Below are 6,500 nucleotides of genomic sequence, written 5' to 3'. Positions count from 1 at the left end.
TTAAAGATTAGGGTCTCTCTCCAGCCTAGTCTGGCCTCAAGCTTAATGTGTAGCTGAGGGTGAACTTGAACTTGTAATCCTCCTGTCTCCACCTCTCAAGCAATGGATTACAGACATATGCCATCACTTGCAGGTTGTGAGGATGCCTGTGACCAAGTGGGAACACAGAAAGCAGTGGTGCCCTCTCTTCTCGCCACTCTTTTGGTCACCTGATTTCTTTTTTAACATTCTGATATGTTTGTCTTTCTGCTTTATAACTTCTGCTGACCTTTGTCCTTTGCATTATATATAATGATCACTAAGTTGACAATGTTAACTTCTAGGAACAAAAAGGTAGTATTTTTATAAGATTATTCATGAAGAAGTTGGGTTAAGAAATTAAACTTATCCACCAAAATAGGTAAATGTTATATGTTTTTATTTTTTTATTTTAAAGTCTATGACCTCTCAATAGACTTCTCTGTATCATGCTGTATAATAAATTTATACTTGTTCACTCCAAAATAAAAGTATCTCTAACTCTGTTACTCATTAGGCAAATGCAAATTAAAACTACACTGAGAAATTGTGGATATTGCTCACTGGTAAAAAGCTTACCTAGCATGCATGAGGTCTTGAATCCAGTTCCCAGTACCATAAAATATAGAAGTTAATTAATTTTAAAATGTTCAAAACCTTCAAAGAAATAAGCCGCTACAATGAGTACTACATTTGTATGTAGCTACTAGCCTGTTGGATTGGCTAAGGGTGACCCATAAGCTGCAGGGCTGGCACTGCAAGTCTTGTGTGTTCCTGGAGTAAGTGTGAAGTGGCACCAGAACCTTAAAACACAGGCCAGGGGCCCGGTGGTGGTGGTGCACACCTTTAATACCAGCACTTGGGATGCAAAGGCAGTCAGATCTCTGTGAGTTCCAGGACCACTATGGCTACATTGGGAAACCCTGTCTCAAAAACAAACAAACAAACAAACAAACAGAACTGTAAGGGTTGAGTTATTCTTTGGTATTTGAATCTTCTGTTGGGGTTGGAGAGCTGGGTCAGCAGTTAAGAGTACTCAAACTCAAGTTCCAGGGTAGCTGATGCCATGTCTGATCGCTGTGGCACCAGGCATGTTGTGGTTCACAGTCATACACTCAGGCACACATACACACACCTAAAAATAAATATTTGAAAGCATCTAAATCTGGTGTTTTGAGGCGGGGTATCACTCTTCAGGTGTAGTCCTGTTTGAGCCTCTGAGTGCTGCTATGTCAGGTGTGGTGTGGACCAGCACCCAGCCTGTACTGCACTTAGAGTAGGGTAGCAGCTCCATCCGAGGTGGTTAGCTCGAAGAAAGGAGCACTTCTGCTGTGGAAATGTGTATGCATACACCTAGAGCATTTTGTTAACAATTGTTCCTCACTGGAAACAAGGCACAAATAAGTAAGCAGTGGCGCATAGGCATCCTAGGAAAGGAAAGGAACTGGTGTTTATATGCACAGTAACAGGTGTCAACCTCAGAGGCGTTACGTGAAAGAAGCTAACCTCAAAAATCTCCTAGTAAATAATGCCAATAATGTCATTCAGGAAAACCAGCCGTGGCCCAGAAGCTAAGGGAGTAAAGGGTATGCCAAAGGCCATGTGTAATTTGGGGTGCAATAGAATGTGTTCCTTAAATAATCTGTGTGCATGTGTTTGTGTGGCTGCACATGTACATGTGGACACCTTGGAAAGCTGGTGCTCAACCTCAGGTTCTATCCATCCTGGGTTTTTTTCTTTATTTATTTGACAAAACAGAACAACCAAAACCACGTAAAAAACATTATTGTAAGTATAGCACACCTAATTTGGTGTGTTATACCAAATCAGTTTAACATTTCTGCTCATTTTGCAGAACACAACATGTATAGTTTGCTTATAGGAAATGATCTATTCCTTCTATAGCTGATTTTGCTCACAGTGGACTACCACCTGCCTCTACTTCCCTGAATGTGTCTCTATCTTGGAGTTAAGGTCAGTGTATGGTGGGGACCAACCTCCTCTCCAGATCATTCATGTTGAAGCTCACGTGGTCCTTGGGCTGATGTGGTGGCAGAGACACACTACTCTCATTTAACAGCTGGGCTAAATGTCATTGCTGCAGCAGTAGGCTGTGACCACATTGAGCTCATTGCTTGAGGCCCTCAGGGCCTCTGTGGCATTCTAGAAAACCCCATATCCATGCACTGAACAGCCTGCTCCTCAGAAACTCTCTGGAGAGGAGATGCCCAATGTTCAGATTGAGGCCATATTGATAGTTTATACCAAGATGAAAAGCTGATTTCAATGATCATTCCTCCCTACTGCTGTCACCTCAGTTGTGCAAACTGAGAGTTTCAGCTCCTGGTTATGCTCTTGCCAGTGGGTTCTTAAGATGACAGGATAGCCCCAAGATCTTGAGAGAAGAACTGGACTATCCTACTGTGGATGCAGAGCACCTGGTAAGCCTGGAACATTTTGTGGTTTTACCACTGCCAGAAATTAGTCCGCTTACAGCTACAATCCAGATGAAGGAACCAGAGATGAAAAGTTGTAGTCCCAGTATGTAAATCAATGTCTTGATTGCTATTGACAACTTCCCCAGAATTTGTGCCACTTGGGACTCATGGGATGGAGCAATAAAAGGGTACAAACAGCAAACACAAGGGCCAACAATCCAGAAGGCAAATTGTTGGCCACATGACCCCCAAATGAATACTACATGGCTCCCACAAGGATACAGGCAAACAAGACTGATTAAGAACCAGGAGCCCAGGCAGAAGGATGCAAATATCCAACTTCCATGTCTTCTTTCAAATATTCTGAAGTTAAAAATCAGAAAACTACTGCATAAAATGTAAATCGAAGAATATCTTTTGCATACCACCCTCCAAATCTGGAAGTCATTCTTGATGTCATGGAGGTCATCCCTAAAGAAATTCCGACAGTGAAGCTGCAAGGGAGCAGAAGGGATGGCACTGGGGTTCAGTGAAAGCTTTCAACAGAGGAGCCAACGATGATGAACATTGTCAGGCCAGACCTGGAGCCCACTTGAGTGGTCAGGGGGAAGGGAGGTAGAGAGCCCCTAATGACCCCCCAGGTGAATTCCCATCCCCCAAGTGAAAATAAAAACTCAGAGAAATTGGGGTTGGTTCATCCTGAAGATCTGAAAAGCAAAGCAGCCAGCCACTGGCTCTTTCCTTGACCTCAGTTTGAAATGGTGATCTTATTGGCTAACTCTTACATCTTAATTTAACCCATTTCTATTAATCTGTGTATCGCCACAAGGCTGTGGCTTACCAGGTAAAGTTCTGACATCTACCTCCAGTGGGGCTACATGACTTCATTCTTTGACTCCACCTTCTTTCTCCTAGCATTCTGTTTAGTTTTCCCCACCTACCTGTGTTCTCCCTGCTATAGGCTCAAGCCAGTTTCTCTATTTATATTAATGGTAATCACAGCATACAGTGGGGAATCCCACATCACTCAACCTTTTTGTTTTGTTGGTTTTTTTTTTTTTTGCAGGGGGGTTCTTTTTGAGACAGGGTTTCTCTTTGTAACAGTTCTGGCTGTCCTGGAACTTGCTTTGTAGACCAGGCTGGCCTCGAACTCACAGAGATTCGCCTGCCTGTCCTTCCTGAGTGTTGGGATTAAGGGCTTGCCCAACTATAACTCAACTTTTCTAAAGACTGGGAGTCCATATTGAGTTACACAAATGACTAAATGAGTCAGTAACTGGAAGGCAAGAGACAGTTCTTTTATGCAGACTTCAAGATAGTTTATGTAGTTATAAAACCCTGAAAGGCATGGAACGTACAGATTTTTAAAGAATATTGTGCATAGAGACCTTTCCTTCTCAATATAGTATGAAAAGGGCAGGAAGAAAGTAGTCTATAGAGGAAAGTGTTATCCAGGTGGTCAAGATCAAAATTAACAGTAATTAGTAATGTTGACATTACATGCCCTTGATGTGATAAAAGCAGTACCTTATCCCCCTAAACTTCCTGCAGAACCATGACAAAAAGCATCAGCGAAGTCTTCATTGACAGGCATTCTGCAAAATGCCTGCCCAGTGCTTCTCCAGGCTTTTGAAGCCATTCAACAAGGAAAGTCAAGAGACTCTTGAGGAGACATGATGATTAGTTTATCTTACATGAGTTACCAGAATTTGAGGTCAATGTTGATCAAATCCTGGCCATGACAGAGTGTGTTAGCATTGGCTCATTCGTTTTGACAGATACAAGATATGAATGCAAGCTGTTTGTGATAGGAAAACTGAGTGTGGAATATGTTGGAACCCCTACAAAGTGTTCAAAAAATTAGGCCAGGGATGTAGTTCAGTTGATAGAGTGCTTGCCTAACATGCATGAAGTCCTGGGTTTGTTCCTAGCACTGTTGGGGGAGCACAAATCAACTGTGGTTGTGAAAGCCTGTGATCTCAGCATGTAGGAGATTGAAGCAGGAGAATCAGAAAGCCAAGGTCGCCTTCACCTACATATCAGGTTTGAAGCCAGCATGAGATACAGAAAACCCAGTCTACAGATGAAAGAATAAATAAATAAGCCACTAATTGAGAAAAACTGAATTAGATATGAATAAATAGAGAAATAGAAGATAGATAGGTAGGTAGATAGATGTTCATAGTTTTAAAGATTTAACATGTACAAGATTTGACATTGATAGATGGCATTCCTAGAATTTTATCAGACTATAAATCGATAAGTGACTCCAAAATAATCTTAAAGACTAAAGTTGGAGAATATATACCTCCAAATTTCAAGGCACGCTAGAAAGCTATGTTGAGAAACTATTTATTGCATATCTGTAGTTGAATAGACAAATGGAATAAAACATCAATCAGAAATAAACCCATATAGGTAGCAAACTTGCTTTTTTAAATAAAAGTGCCAATTTAGTGTGGGAAGGATGTTTTTTAGTAAATAATGTTGGGATAAGTTGGAAATTCTTAAGGGACAGATGTGAGATCCAACTCCTGCCTCACACCATTCATGAACATAACTTGAGCTGCATCTTGTATCTACAAAAGGTAAGCCTTAAGCTCAACAAAGAAAATTCTAGCAGATGTTTTTGCAATTTTGTAGGCGATTTCTTAGAACTCAAAAGTCCCAAGGAACAACAACAACAAAAATAGACTTGACTTTATCAAAATGAAAATTTTCAGATAATAAACATTTAAAATGAAACTATGAACCACATTCTGGGGGAAAATTACATGCATCACATGTATTTGACAAAAGTGGTCCAAATGATCAATTAGCTATCAGCAGTTTATTACCTATCTAATGTATGTCATCTGTCAAGTATCTGTCTCTATGCCCATCTTTTTATCATCTGTCATCTATCCACGACTACAAATCGATAATAAAAGTTAAATAGTGGCATCGAGAGATAGACAAACTTCTTAAACAGAATCTTCACAAAGGAAAACGCAAGAAAGACAGGTGAGCATCGCAGACTCTTCAGCCACTCAATCAAGTACAGTGTGTTAGGGTTCTCAGATAAAGAGAGTTAATAGGTAGAAGTGTGCGTGTGTGTGTGTGTGTGTGTGTGTGTGTGTGTACATGTAAGTGCAGCAAATGGGGAATCCAGAAGAGACCCTGGGGTCCCTTGCAGTGGAGTTAAAAGTGGTTATGAGCTGCTAGAATGAGTGCTGGGGACAGATCTCAAGTTCTCTACGAGATGAGTACCCACTCTTACCTGCTGAACCGTTTCTCCAGTTCCACAATGAAGGATTTAAATAGGACATGAGATTGGCATTGAGATCTTGGAGGCAGGATGGAGAACAAACTTCAGGGCAGGTATTGGCCCTGGAGGCTTGAAGAAATGCAGAGTTCTTAGATGAGGCCAAATATCAGGTCGATACACAGATACCTAAGTCAAGGGCAAGCCAAACTAAGTTGCTGTGGGAGGTGAAGGAAGGTGATTTCGAACAGTGATGAACATGGAAGTGGCTTAGCCCAGCACTGGAAAGGCCCTCAAATACCCTACTTTATAGATGAAGTGACCTGAGGCTCAGAGAGGGAAACAACTTTCCCATGTTACACAGCGCACTGACAACTTGCCCAACAGAATCTAGGTTCTGTCTTTGGTTAGGGGCTTTCTCCATGCATTTTCTCTTGCTCTCATAGCTTACCTTGTTCTCATGTTTGTCCGACATCACCTGGGTGGGGTACCCAGGTCTCCTCACTCTGTTACCTCTGACTTCTCGAGAGTGGGCAGGACATGGCAGGAGCCAAGCTAGATGTTTCATCTGGGCTCAGCCCTAGTCCTGGAGCAGTTTCCCTCTCTGCACGGCAGCAAGACTGACCCTGAGAAGAGTTATTTTAATCAAGCACCTTGGAGGGAGGGAGTGACTGTAAGAGTGAGAGGGTAGCTGCTGTAAGATGTGTGTGCTCAATGAGATGGAGCAAAAGACACACGAAAAGGCACATCTGCGATTTTGCTCCTTTTTATAGCAACCCACAAGTCTGATTTTTCACACA

At 41.8% G+C, this 6,500-nt stretch overlaps 1 pseudogene; it reads right to left on the bottom strand.

Moving 5' to 3' along the window:
• Positions 1-2,103: 2,103 nt before the first annotated feature.
• LOC121438766 lies at positions 2,104-6,175 on the bottom strand (annotated as a pseudogene).
• Positions 6,176-6,500: the final 325 nt, after the last annotated feature.

This window comes from Microtus oregoni, unplaced genomic scaffold, assembly GCF_018167655.1.
Source record: "Microtus oregoni isolate MIOR12 unplaced genomic scaffold, Mior012 000057F_ref0000458, whole genome shotgun sequence".
NCBI lineage: Eukaryota > Metazoa > Chordata > Mammalia > Rodentia > Cricetidae > Microtus > Microtus oregoni.
This window is presented reverse-complemented; position numbering and strand designations above follow the sequence as displayed.